The 14,738-nt window shown below is 41.3% G+C and overlaps 1 long non-coding RNA gene across 1 annotated transcript; it reads left to right on the top strand.

The window, feature by feature from the left end:
• Nucleotides 1–1,502: 1,502 nt before the first annotated feature.
• On the top strand, nucleotides 1,503–12,662 carry LOC123287096 (uncharacterized). Its single transcript, XR_006530110.2, has 3 exons — nucleotides 1,503–1,659; nucleotides 3,658–3,786; nucleotides 8,202–12,662. It is a non-coding gene; the product is annotated as an uncharacterized lncRNA (long non-coding RNA).
• The last annotated feature ends 2,076 nt before the right edge of the window (nucleotides 12,663–14,738 follow it).

The raw sequence follows: 14,738 nt of genomic DNA, 5'->3' as shown, positions 1-14,738 counted from the left end.
ACCCTTATTATCTTCTCACTCGATAGGGATTCTTCAAAAAAATTTAAGTAAAAAGTCTCCACATGAGCAATAACAACAGAACAGTCTCCTGGAAAGTCCATCATCTTTAGCAAAGAGACGCAATTTTTCAGATGTGCCTATCTTTGATTTCTTGTACTGTCGTTAGGGGCTTTAGATGTTTACATTGAGCATTGACATTCCATAATGAAGAAAAGATCTCCAACATACATTGGCCAGCTCTGCCTCATGGGTATAGATCTAATTTTCTCCAATAGTGGAAGATGGGCCACACATTACCAAATAAATCTGTTCCAGCTTCCCTTGTAGCAAACTGTGCATCTTCTCCCTGGATTACTATTAAACAGATGAAACAATAATTTCCTTGGACTCTACCAACCCTCCTAGCTCATCTCCTTGAATTCTCATTCCACTCTCTACAGCATGTCTGAGTTCAGGCTGCACCATCGTTGTCTCATTCATCCTCTTGCATATACCTCTCCCTCATTTCCTTCATTCCATAAATGACAATTCATTACAGAGGAATCTCTGCGCACATGAAAACACCATGACCATCAGAAAACTAAAGTATTTAAGCTCTCCCTTCTGAAACCCTTAACCACAAATGTCTAGCATTAATGATATGTCTGGTATTAAAATCTTTCTTTTCCTGCAAATATGCCCAAATGAATAACCTTGAAGGTAAAACATCTTGAACTGAATCCATTTGGAACTTCCAGCTTAGTGAAGTTTGAGTTCCACATCAGTTGACCATCAGCCCTTCAAGGAAGTATGAGGAGAGCTGGAGTCTATTAGTAAAACTAGTTAAATGAGGTGCTCAGAAACATCACTCAGGTAAACTTCAGAACTTCCGTCTGCCATCACTATTGCTGTAAAATTTTATATCGTTTAAATAGAGATTAAAGGCAGCTTTGGATGGGAAAAGAAGTCACTTGTCCAAGTCCAAGAGGCCAGCCAAGAGGTGTGTATGGAAGTAGAAAGTGTTGTCCAACTCTATGCCTAGAGTAAGATGCTGGCAATGAGTACTTCAATGACTGACAATATATCTGAGGGCATCATGTCCCTTTTAGCCTTGTGAAGCTACTTTCTCTCTTCCTGTTCATATGCCAACAGCAGAGGGGTCCCCACTTCATAAGACCAATTACCCCATCATTGGGACAACATTGCTTATGGAGGACTGCTTGTCCATTGAACTCTATTTTCCCCTGAAATAATGACTACCACTCAAGATAATAGAATCAAATTGATTCTACTTTTCAAAAAAAAAAAACTTGACTATACAGAAATAGATTTTAAGAAATCTAGTCATTTGGAACAGAAGGAAAAAAACATTTCTTGGCCTACTTTAAAAAGAAATTTTTGTGTGTTTTGTTTGTTTGTTTGTTTTTACTTTGACTTCAGTGGTTTATTGGCATCCATTCAAGCCATTTCAACACAACCATGTGATTCACGTGCCATCCAAAGTGTACAGATCAAAGTACTTTCAAAGAAACCCAAGGAGCAGGATTATCCATTTGATCACTTTCTGTTTAAGGGAGAGTCACCACTTTGTTCCTACTATGAATACAGCTTTTGTGCTGTTGTCGTTATTGAAGCTGAGAGAGGACCAGGAAGGAATGAACCATGGCCTTTGAGGCAATGGTAAGTGTTGGAAAAATAATCTATATTTGTTGAGATTTTAGACAGAAGATGTAGCAGAACCATACAGTTAGGGAGTCAAGGATGCCCTTTCTCCCAGAGAGAATGCTACCCTACTGAGGATCCAAGGGGAAAGAGTCACACTTGCAAAGCCCATCTCAATGGTGATATAAAGGGAGAAATCCAGTGACCTTTCATGATTCCTTTCCCTCAAGTTTATAATTAGGGAAACACTAACATGGTTAAAAGAAAGGACAATGTGAAAAAACGAAGTCTTATTGGTAAAAATGACCATTCTTTCCTAGGGGACTCTCACAATGCGCTCAATCTCTTCATGAGTTTTCTGCTGTCTGATTTTTTCCCCATACTCAGATAGCTTTGTATTGTGCTCTACGTTGGGTGGCAGAATTTAATAGGAATGTTGGCAACGAAGAATGCATTCAGGGGAAAGGAGAAGGAAGCAAACATTTTTTGAAAAATATTACAACTGTGAAGTGTCTGGTGAGAGTTTCATGTGAAGAATCATTGAGATTATAGAAGATATTTAGCCGAGAGAAGACGATATGGGATAGTACTTCTGTGTGGAAGAGAAAAAAGACATCTTGTGTAACCTCTCAAGACAGAACTAGGACTAAGATTCAGCATAATAGGAAGAAAATTTCTGTTTACTTTAAGGGGAAAAAATTAGAGTTGTGTAACATTTGAACATGCTGTATAAATAAAGAGTAAGCTTTTCAGTGCTGGAAATATTTTAATAAAAGCTAGATGACTCCTTGTCAGGGGTGCTGCTAAGGGAATGTCTGCTTGAGATAATTGAACAATATTTCCAACAAAAAGGGTCTATGATTCCCTAAGTACTACTCAGCACGGGCAATTCTGATTAAAGTTCTTCAAAATAAACAAGCTGACCCCAAATCAACAAATTTACACAAAATCACCTTTAAAGTAGAATTATTCATTTATTCATCAGTTAATCATATAGTTCTTTGAGCCCCTACGCCTGTATGATTTTAGGCACTGCACAACAGTGACAGGAAAGTGGATACAGGCCCTGCCTTTATGGCACTTGAGTTCTTTGGGAGGTACCACACATTACACATTTTTACCAATAATACAGAAGCTAATTTTAGACTGTGATAAATTCGATAAAGAATATAAAAATGCAGTAACAGGATAGAGAGTCGAGCAGGCAGCTACGTTAGACAAAGTGAGCAGAGAGGGCCGCCCTCTGAAAATGTCATTTGGGCTTAAGACCAGAATGAATAGGAAACCCCAGCCACGCCTAGTTCAGGCAGAGGAAAGAGCAAGTGGAAGGGCTCCGGGGGCAGAAAGGATCTTGATCTGGAAATAGAATGAGGGCCAAGTGTCCTTGTGATGTAGGGTCAGAGAGAAAGGCAGGGTCCGTGTCATACAGGACCGTGTAGCCCATGGTGAGGCATTTAGATTCTACTCTTATTTCAGTGGAAAGCTACCCGAAAGTGATAAGTGGGAGAGTGATATGGTCTAATTTGCTTTTTTAAATTACTCTGGCTGTTGTGTAGAAAATGGGTGTCAGGAGTCAAGGGTGTAAGCAGGAGGTCTAGTTAGAGTCTATCACCGTAGTCTAGGTGAGAACTAATGAGGGCTCAGGAAGTAGCATCATTCAAGTAGCCTGTTGGCTATTCTTCAAGCATTTGAACATACCATCCATCTCAACGGTGTTCAAAATGGAAATTGAACAGTGTGTGTGTGTAGATATATATATGTACATTACACCTTGAGGAGTATACACGTATTATTTTTAAAACTGAGAACAGACATTGAATAGAAAGCAATCTTTGATACCCAAGTATGGATCAAACTGATGAAGAATTTAACAAAAAACAGAAAAACACATCAGTTTTCATTGTATTTGCTTCAAAAACACTTTCCCAGTTTTCCAAGGAAAGTGAAAAATCCATTGTGTCTAGTCACATAATTAGATCTAAATGACAATGAAATTGGTGTTTATGACACCTGCAGGGACGAACTTTCTTCTCCAGCTGTGAGAAGACAACGTGGGAACAAACTACAGACTGAATCTGGCCACCTCCTCATGGCCCCATAGAGCCGCACAGAGCAATTAACATAACAAGCAATGGGCACCTCCAGGTCAGTTGAACAGGGAGAAATAGAAAGCTAACTTGGAAGTGTGCATTCTCATTGTTTTGTATTTTACTTGAGGGGAAAATATGTTGTTTGGAAACTGCAGGTGATATGACCCACTCAAACCAAGATTTAAACCTTAGTTTTATACGCAGATGGATAAGCCATCAAACACTTGGCTGGAGGTGGAAAATCTTTGCTTAACTCATCAACACTCCCAAGTGTAATCCTACCTGTGTTAAGCAGGGGGAATTCTGTTTTTCTACTGCTATTTGATATTGAGAAATAACATGAGCAGATAAGCTTTATAACAGCACTGGAAATCCCTGTTATTTCTAACAAATGAGAACTGCTGGACTCAATGAGCTGGACTCTAGCTCATGGTCAGTGTGTGTGATGACCAAGGTAATGTGGCAGAACCTGGATCATTCAGAAAGAGCTGAGCAAGAAAGCAGAGCAGTTGACACAAACAACAGGGAAAGGTGTGGGTAGGGAATGAAACCAATGAGATAAAGAAACTAGCCAGCACCCAAATTTTCAAAATTATTCCTTTACTGTATTTTTCAATTCATTTCAATATGACATTAACTCAGGAGAGGTGCCTTTCCTAAAGGCTCTGTGCTCACACAGATCATCCTCAATGTGGTCTTGACCCTTGTCTTGAAAGCTCCTTCCCTCCCATTCCACTGTTAAAACTTTACGAAGAACTGTTATCTTTTCATGTCTGTTGAGTGGTTTCAGCTTGGGAGCTGTTCAAAACACCTCTCCCTTCCTTCTCTGTCTTGCAACCCTTGTGGCACCAAAGCTTCAATATGGCCCCACCCACTCTTTTCTTGTTCACATTTCTGACATTTTTCCAAAAAACCGTTGGGAATTCTAGTCAACAGTGAGGATGGTAGTGCAGCCACGTGAGAGAGAAGCTCCTGCACCCAGAGATAGTCACCCTTTTTATGGCTAATTCCTACGTGATTATTATGTAGTGTTTGGGAAAGAAATTTGTCATAGAAGTAAACATCTGTGTGCATATACACATGCCTGTGTGTATGCATGTGTAGACACTTCTAACACACACATGTTCTAAAAAAAAGAATTGGAATAATATAGCCATTGGTAAACTGTCAATGGCTATCAACATACTCGTTGTTTAAACTGGGTTTATAATCCAATTCAACTGTAAACCATAATCACAGGATAGCAATACAGTATACTGATGAAGAGCACAATCTTAGGACCCAGACTGCCTAGATTTGCACCTCGCTTCACTTTTAATTTGTCGTGTGACCTTAAGTAAGCTAGTTAAAATCTCTGTGCCTCAGGTTTCCCATTTGGTGTGACAGTATTACTTACTTATAGTTTTTTTGTGAAGATGAAATGAGTTAATACCTGAAAAAAATGCTTAAAACATTTCACGGTACGCAGTAATCGCTATGGAGGTGTTTGCTATCATCATCATCACCATCATCATCATAGTTGTCACCATCATTATGACCTTCCAAAATCAAGAAACAAGCTATAAAATATTATGCCAATATCAGCTATTATTATAAAAGAGAAATACTTGTCTTCAAAGATTTCTTGTCATTCAATTCAATTACAAACCATTTATTCTTTCAATGTTTTTAAGTGCTTACTATGTGCTAAGCACTGTTTATGTACCCGGTACTACAGACTGTAATAAGCAAGACAGACAAGGTCTCTGGTCCTTTGTAGCTTACATCCTAGTGGACTGGGCACTAGGTGTGGTTCATGTGCCAAGAAACGTTTAAATAAGATTCAGTGTTAAGGAACAAAGAAAACAGATTTCTCTGTTTATAGGCAAGAGATTGATGTGCCAATGTCCTTTAGAGCTTTGTCCTGATCGCATCATTCCTTTGCAAATATATCACTTCTGTTTTATAAGCCACTAGAAGACTTTATATTCTTTATATTATTGATTTTCCTCAAATTGGTCAGTTTCTTTTACAAGATGCCTGATCAGAAGGAGAGGGCACTATTAGGCTCCCTCACTGTACACGGTAACTCCTTTGACCCTCGAAGACAAGAGAATGTGAACAGTATGCTTGAGCTTTGAAAAATTCCTTAGCAGCTGTCTCAGTCATTTTGGGCTGCTAGAAGTGAATACCATAGATTGGGTGACTCATAAACAACATAAATTTATTTCTCATTGTTTTGGAAGCTGGGAGTGCCAACATCGAGACACCAGTCGATCCGGTGTCTAGTGAGGACCTGACTCCCTGTTAATAGACAGTCGTCTTCTTTTTGTGTTCTCACATGGCAGAAGGGGCAAGGGAGCACTCTGTGGCATCTTTTATAAAGGCCCTAATCCCAATCATGAGGGCTCCTCCCTCTTGATCTAATAACCTCCCAAAGGCCCCACTTCCTAATACCATCACATTGAGGGTTAAGATTTCAAAATATGTATTTTAGGGGGACACAAACATTCAATCGGTAATAGCAGATTGTTTTCAAACACAAAGAGAAGGGAATGTCAAATCAATCTCCATTTTAATTTGACGTTCACTGAGAAATCTCAGCGCAAACTATACACAAAGAAGGCTGACCCTGGCAAAAAGATCTAACACCAAGTGCATGTGCATGGGTGTGATAAATCAAGATATTGAAACTTAGAATCAGTCTATGACACTTAACTGAAGTCCAATGGTCTGGGTTCTAATCTTGCGCAATCTGTGGGAAAGTCATCAAACCTCACAGGACCTAGCTTCCTCTTCTGTAAAATGGGACAAGAATTCCTACCTTGTTTATCTCGTAGGTAAGACCCAAATAAAACAGCATTATAGAATATAAAGTCTAAATAATGGTCTTGATCCTGGGGCATGGACCATGTAGGAGGGATGACCTGCAGAAGACCATATTAATCAGGGTTCACCCGGAGAAGCAAAACCATTAGCAATTTGTTCCAGGGAATTGGCCTTGTGCAATTGTGGGAGCTGGATAAATGGTTTCTGTAAAGCTGTTGTCTCCACATCTGATGCTAGAGCTTGATGTCCACAGGGCAGGCAGTCAGGAAAAGATGGCTATAAAGTAAAGGATATCAAGGGCAGGCTGGAAGCCCATAGGCACAAGCTGAAATCCCTCAAGGGTAGATAAAACCTGTGTCTGACTTGGCGATGGACAGAAGCTGGACCCTTCATCACAGAGCTAAACACACATACACCTGGCCCACGGGTCAGAGAAACTGAAGCAGCGTCCAGGGGAAGCAGAGCAGTTGCAGGCCCAGCTGCTGTTTCACACCAATCATGAAATGACGCAGCAGATCAGCAACATGTGTGAGCTATAAGATGGCTGCTGCTTCCCTTCAGTCCTCCAAATCTCCCAAGAATATTCCTTGTGGTTTCTCCGTCACCAGAAACATATGAGAAAGTGAATTCTGGGAAATATAGTTCACCCTCGCCAAAGAGACACACTAAGAAACCATCACAAATCCCCGGATTACAATTGGGAAATTGACATAGCAATTTTCACATTCTTATCTGCACGAATGTCACTAGGTTCTAAAGCACTAGCACCGCAGTGGTTAAGAGCAAGAACTTTAGAATCTCCCTCAGCCAAGTTCAAATCCAATGTTTACCACTTTCTTGTCTGGGGACATTAAGCAAGCAAATTATTTAACTCTCCAAGCCTCAGTTTCCTCATCTATAAAATTGGGATTATAATACATGCCTCATCCTTCAGATCAAAGATTAGGGAGATGATACAAGTAAAATGCTAGAATAGTGCTTATTACATAGTCAGTGCTCAGTAAGTGATGACTATTATTCTAATGACCACTCACCATCATCTCTTAAGGCCTAACTACATTAGAATCAAACGTGAAAAGATTCCTGGAGATCTCTTTCCTCTGCTCAGCCACAGTGCATGCTTAAGGGGAGTGCAAAAGAAGTGTTAAGGACATTCTTGAGGCAAACCAGAATGGAATCAATTTATACATCAAATCATAGAGGCTGGCTATTTCCATATTTTCCTAGCTGTTGGAGATATTTACTGAAAGAACATTGGTATTTTCAAGGATTATGCTTCCAAGTTGACTTGCACAGTGGGTTCATCAGAAAAAGCATTTAATAGGCAAGGCAAATTATGCTGGACGATATATGCCAAGAAATAGAGCTATGAGTAGGGACTCATACTCTGGGGACAGACTGCCTGGGTTCAAATCCTGGCTCCATCATTTATTGTGCTTAAGCAAGCTATATAAACTCTATTTCATGCTGTACATCTGTAAGATGGAAGTAATACTAGCATCTGTGTTATAGAGTCACTGTGAAAACTGAGTTAAAATATATAAAATGTTTAGAATAGTAAGCATAGTAATCATCAGGTAAGTGCTTGCTATAATCATCATCATCATCATTGTTGTCGTCATCATCGTTGTCATCACCCACAGATCTCTCATTTTCTTTCAGCGAGGAAACCGGAACCTATAAACTTGGGTCTATCCACACCCAACATGAAGCATAAAAGCAAGCAAAGCAAACTTGACCTCCACCCAAGGACTAGCATTCAACTCGCTAACACCTGTATTCCTACTTATTATAATCTACCTGCTCCTTTTGCCTTGGCAGCCTTCTCTGGGTTTGACTCCTCACCTGCCCAGACCTGGGGAATCGATCAGTTCTTCATTTTTAGCTGGATTTTAAGACCTCCTTCCTGGCCAGCTGCAGCCAGCTCCCACTCAAACCCCAGAGTAATAGTCCGTTAGAAATGACTTCTATGACACCCTTGTGCCTAAAAAGAATTGGTGAAATAGTTTTTGATTACTTCTTTTAACAAGTCAAAATAATGGACTATTTCACAATCTCATTGTCCTAACAAGAATGCAATTCTTTAAGCTCTTCGTTCACCCAATGGAAAGCCTCGGATGATTGAAAACTGAGCCCTGTTGCTCTATAAAGACCAGAGCTTTTCTCAAATGTTTGCTTTTCCACACTTGCACCTGCACTTCACCACGATAATAAAGCCTAAAGAAGTTTAAGGAGAGATGTGCCTAATTCAGAACACAGACGCTTAAGGAAAGATTTCTGTTTTTAAAAGAGATTTCTATAAATGATTTAGCAAATCTGTGCATATAACCTGTCCAAAGTGCTAACACACTTTGCTTCAAGCAGCCAATTTTGCAGGCAAAGCTCTGGTTTTCTCGTTCCTTCTGTGAGCTGTGGCTGTCATTTCCTCATGGCCCAGCCCTCAGTGATGCACGAACCAGGGATGTATTTCTCATTTGTGCATAAAAGTGGTTTCCTTGAATTATGAGTCCCAAAGTTCCAAGACACTTACAGTCTGGGTGGCCACACAGGTATAAGCGCATAAAAGTCTGTTCTTAGCATGGCTGAAGGAGTGAACGTTTTCACTCCAAACAACTCATCTCTCTGGGAACATGCTACGCAGCACTCCGTCAGGGAGAGGCATATTTGTGGTCATCATGTACTACAGTAATGGTACAAGGAGACACACACCAAGAGAAGTTAGAAAATCAAAGAGCAAAATAAATCCCGCTCTTTATACGATAGGATCCTTTAGCTCCCCTCCCCACCCCCCCCTCCTCTGGAAAACATCTTAGCTCCTCGGAATTCAAAAGAAATGCCAAAGGGGAGGTTGTGTCTGTGAATTCAACCATAAGCCCAATAGTATCAGAAGTTAAAATCTACACTTTCAAAGAGAGTAAAAAATGAATAAAGATTTTTTGAAAAAGAGCCTCAACTTTTGATTAATTGCACAAAATAAAGACTCCTCTAGAGGCGAAAGTTTTCAACCTTTTCAGACTTGGCGAAGGGAGGCTCCCGTTGGCCATGCAGGGGTGCTGGAGTGGTATGTGTGCATGAGGATCTGATCCCGGAGGAGAGCGAGTCAGCATAGCCCCGCAGCAGGGCCCAGGCCTTGCCCAGAGACTGAGGACCACCAAGGGGTCACCTCTGCTCCACTGGAACAGAGGAAGAAAGCAGAAAGGAATGTGGCCCTCTGGAACTAATGCAAGTTCTTCAGATTCAGGAGATCCATTTTCTCTTCTGAGTGATTCCTGGGGCCCCGGAAACTTGTTCTTCTAAAAGCCAAAAGAACCCTTAAAAGGCTATAACTATTCTCCTGGAAAATTTAACTCAAATTGGAAGCGTCCAGTTTCCTATAAGCAGTATGTCTTATGCTCCTTTTTCCTCCTATGTACCTAGGAAAAGAATTATTATTGATTATAAAATACACATTTGCCTATTAAAACAAGGCTGCTAAACTGAGCAATGTTATGACAAGTCATTATGAACGCATGAATTTGATTCCGTTATACGTGTGCTTGAACTAAAATTGTCTACAGATGTATTTCTGATTATAGAGTAGATACACCCCTAAAGAGTTGCCAGGAAATCTTTGAAAACAGAAATGTATCTTTAGAGTGCTGGGGGAGCTCATTATTTCCAAGAGTGCGGAGATGAATTATTTAAAGAAACAATGTGCATTTACGGGGAGGCCTAATGGTGAAGGATATGAAAGAGATATATGACACGATCTTTGCCCTCAATCAGATTCCAATTCAGAGAATTGTTTCAAGAATTTAGATTTTCATTTATTGAATTTTCTTAAAGCGAGACCACCTGTACAATATATAGCATCGAGATGTCTCAGTCTCACCTTGTGCCAGTGCAGCAGACTGCAGTAACGCCCTGCAGTGAGGTATTGCTCCTTAGAGCTTGGACGGTCCTGAGCTTTAGACATCTTGGGTCATCCAACTTGCAAAGGTGATCTGCCTAGGATTGAGCAGCCGCTAAGGAAAGTCCAGAAGCCGTTCCTTCTTCTTCTTCCATTGTCTTCTCATGACATAACTGTCCTTTCTTCACTCATCATATGTACACAAACCTCTGGACACACATATCTCACACAGTTTCCCATGTCTTGGGGTACACTTCTCAGTTATCTCAGGACTTCCACAGTGAGGCCTCATTGGAATGAGCTCAGTGTCAGCAGCCCGATGTCCAGGTGCTCATGGACTTTATCCTTCCTCCTACCCAGAAGAGAATCAGAGGCAAGATGGGAGGGCTCTCTGACCCCTCAAATAACACCATGTAAGCAGCCTGAATCCATCTATGCCTAGATTCTACCCTATCTTGAACAAAATGAGAACAAACCCATCTCAGCACAGCTGTAGAGACTCTGCACTCTGTTGGTTCAGTTCATAAAGATGAAAAAGTGCCGATGGCTGAAAGGACCCTGGAGGTCGCCTGGCCCTGGTTCAGCAAAGGACTGTTGGTGGTTTAATGGCAGTAAGTGAATCAGGAATAAGCTGTTCTCAGAACCCAGGGAAAGTTAGAGCCCCATAGGTTCATCGCTCTACGAACAGTTAAATGTTCCTAAGGTAACATGTCTGCCTCTCGATTCTGTGTCATTAGGGTCACCTCCTCCTCCACATGCCTTCTTCTCTTGGCTTCTGTGATACCACGGTCTCCCGGTTTTTATCTGTCTCTACTAACAGCAGCAGCAGCAACAAAAATAGTTGTTGTAAGTTAGAATGATAACTTCCATGTATCGAGTGTTTTCTCTGTACAGACATAGTGCTGCTAAGCATGTTTCCACAAGTGCATTGTCTCAAGCCCCGAGTCCTGACTTCCCCCTTTACTCTCCCTCCTTATTTCCCCGTGGATTCAGAAACCTTCTAGGAGCTAATCATTCCCAAACTGCTATTGCCAGCATAGACCTCTTGTTTGTATTCCAGACCCACAATCTAAATGCCTGGTGGGCCTCTTCTCAAATATTTCTTAGGCGTCTCAAAGTGAACTTTTAATTTTTCCTCATACAGCAGCCACTCCTCCGATGCCCCCAGCTCAGTAAATGGCACCGTAAGGACCAGAATATAGGGGTCATTCTGACACCTCCACCCCTCAACTGTTATACTCAGTCCATCCCCAACCTTGTCAATACTGCCTCCACAATGGAGCCAAACCTGCCACCTCCCCCCCTCTCCATGGGCACCTCTCCCACACAGATCAACGCCATCACCTCATAACCATCCTTCCAGCTTTCATTCTTGCCCAATGCCAAGCCATCCTCCACAAAGCAGTCAGCATAATCTTTTCAAAACCAAATGGTTCTTGCCTACTCAAACCCTTCCTGTGGCTTCACATGGCACTCAGGATAAAAGTTGAAAATCACGTGGCCTCTGCCCACCTCTACAATCCCACCTCTTACCAGCTCACTCTCCCTCACTCTGCTTCAGCCAGCGTTAGTCATTTCCCCTAACACCCCAAGACCATCCCTACCTCAGAACTCTCCCACAGGTTGCTCTCTTTGCTCTCTTGATGTTGGCCTCCCTCCTAGTCTAACCCCATGATGAATGTCCACTAGCTCAATCCCATATCCACAGCGCTAGCACAATGCCTGGCATATAGGTATTGGGTAAACATTTGCTGAATACATGAATACGAATATTCAGCACATATCTTTCGAAGGTCTATCATGTGCCAAGATGGTGATAGATATGTGGAACTCTCCATCGGGAAGATTCTGCACCCAATTCTGTCACCAACTATTTGCCCTCTGGATCTCAGGAGTGGGTTTGGAAGCGTTTAACCATTTTTCCAAATTGTTTTTTTTCTTTTGTTACGTTAAGAAGAAGCCATCACCAACCACCCTGAACCAGACCCAGCCTCACTGGAGAGCCACACCTGTGACCTGTACCTTATTTTTAGTGCTAAGGTCTCTCCAGGAGGAGCTGAGGCCTTATTACCGTAACCTGCAGCGTATGTGGAAGCATGTTTTCCAACTGAGCCTGCGCAAGAGGATACTCACCTCTCCCTTTTGAATATTCATTCCCCATCTGAAATAAAAGGTCCCTGCTTCCCTTTGTTCAGGGACGTCATGACTCTGGAAATGAGTCCTCATGGTCTCCTATTTGCTGCAAATATACTTTGTGAGACAACTACTTCTGGTGGAGAGTCTGATTTAACTGCCCTGGAAGTAAACCCACTTTAATTCAATAACAATTCCAGTATGTGGGGTTTTTCCCCACACCAAGCAATTCTCTGACACCAGCTGGGTGTCCTGCTATTCAACTCAATCCTGACACTATCTACCCAGAGACAGTATCAGATTCCACAGGTTAAGGACTCAATCCCACAGGACTGCCCCCACTTCAGATGCCGATCACCAGTCCAGATTGTCACCTGTGCTTCTGACCCACCAGCTATAGATCATGGGTTCCAACAATCCCCTCCTTGGGTTTGATTCATTTCCTAGAGCAGCTCACAGAACTCATGGAAGCATTTTACTTACTAGATTACCAGTGTATTATAAAAGGAAATAACTCAGGAATAGCCAAATGGAAGAGAGGCATAGGGCAAGGTCTGTGGGAAGAGGAGAGGAGCTTCTACGCCCCCTGTGGGCACACCATTCTCCCCAAATTTCCACGTATTCACCAACCTGAAAGCTCTATGAACCCTGTCCTTTTGGGTTTTTATGGAGGCTCCACTATATAGTAATGATTTAATTAAATCATTAGCCATTGGCAATCAATTCAACCTCCAGCCCCACTCCCCTCCCCAGAGGTTAAGGGGCAGGACTGAAGTCCCAACCTAATAATCACATGGTTGGGTGTCGTGTCCCCCCCTCCCCCGCCCCCCCCCACAACCAGCCCCCATCCTTAAGTTACTAGGGCTTTCCAAAAGTCACCTCATTAATATAACAAAAGACACCTTCATCTTTCCCATCACTTAGGAAATTCCAAGGGTTTTAGGAACTCCGTACCAAATAAATATTTCTTCTTATTATTATAAATCACAATATTACAATAGTTCAGCATGCAATATGGCAGCTGACTTCCCTAAGAGCACGCAAGTAAGAGAGCAAGAGAGCAAGATCTAATTTCAACAGTGTCGTCCCATTATTTCTGCCATATCTATTTATTAGAAGGAAGTCTCTAGGTCCAAGAGGAGGGGATTACACCAGGGCATGAATACCAGGAGGCAGGGGTCGCTGGGGGACATCTCAGAGGCTGCCTGCCAGAGTGCCTATCACTCCACATCAATATGTATAAATCTCTCTCTTTGTTGTTAAAACTGTATGGTATTCTAAGGTAGAAATGAAATAACTGGCTATTTGAACAATTCTGTATTGTTGGCTATAGGATAGTAATATTTTCCCTCTAATTTTGCAATAAACATTCCTGAACACATACATTTTCACACTTATCATTTCTGAATGATCACTGTCTACAAGTGGAATTTCTTGGCCAAAGAATCTGCACAATTTAATTATTCATATATATTGCCAAATTGCCTTCCAAAAACGTTGTACCAGTTTACCTGTCAGTAATTTCTCACTAATAGTTTAAATGCTAAATATTAAAATGTTTTAATATTCTACTTTTCCACTACATAAGAAATTTCGGGATGATGCCCTCTTCTTCTCATGTCCTCTTCCCCAGTGTTCCTTCACTAACTCCCCCACAGGTGTTTGCTGATCAGAAGATGTGACCTCTGTTACTGCATATTTTACTTAATTCCTCCACTCCGTGCAGCTTTTCTTCTTCATCAGAGAGATGTTGCTGAAGGACGTATTAGCTAGGGTAGACTAGGTTATGCTGCAGTAACAAACAAAACTAGAAATCTCAATGGCTTACTCATGAAGATTTGTTTCGTGCTCACACAAAGCCCACTTTAAGTTTTGAACACTCACAGCAGCTTTTCTCTCTATGGTGATTCAGGGCCGCCTGCTTCTATCAGGTGGTTCTACCACCTCAACATGTGGTCTCCTTAGCTGAAGTAGGGGAAGACGAGAAAGCTGAAGGGGTAAGGAAGAGCTTTTAACTAACTCAGCCAGAAAGTGACGTATATCATTTTACTCAAAGTAAACATTCAATTATTAATTAAATTTTTAACTTTACTAAATATTAAATAAATAATACCAATAAACATTTAATATTAATAAATTGTAATAGATACTAGTAGACATATATGTTGGTAAATATA

Source organism: Equus asinus, chromosome 7 (genome assembly GCF_041296235.1).
Source record: "Equus asinus isolate D_3611 breed Donkey chromosome 7, EquAss-T2T_v2, whole genome shotgun sequence".
NCBI classification, from domain to species: Eukaryota; Metazoa; Chordata; class Mammalia; order Perissodactyla; family Equidae; genus Equus; species Equus asinus.
Note: the sequence above shows the minus strand (reverse complement) of the source record. Positions and strands in the feature narration are given on the sequence as shown.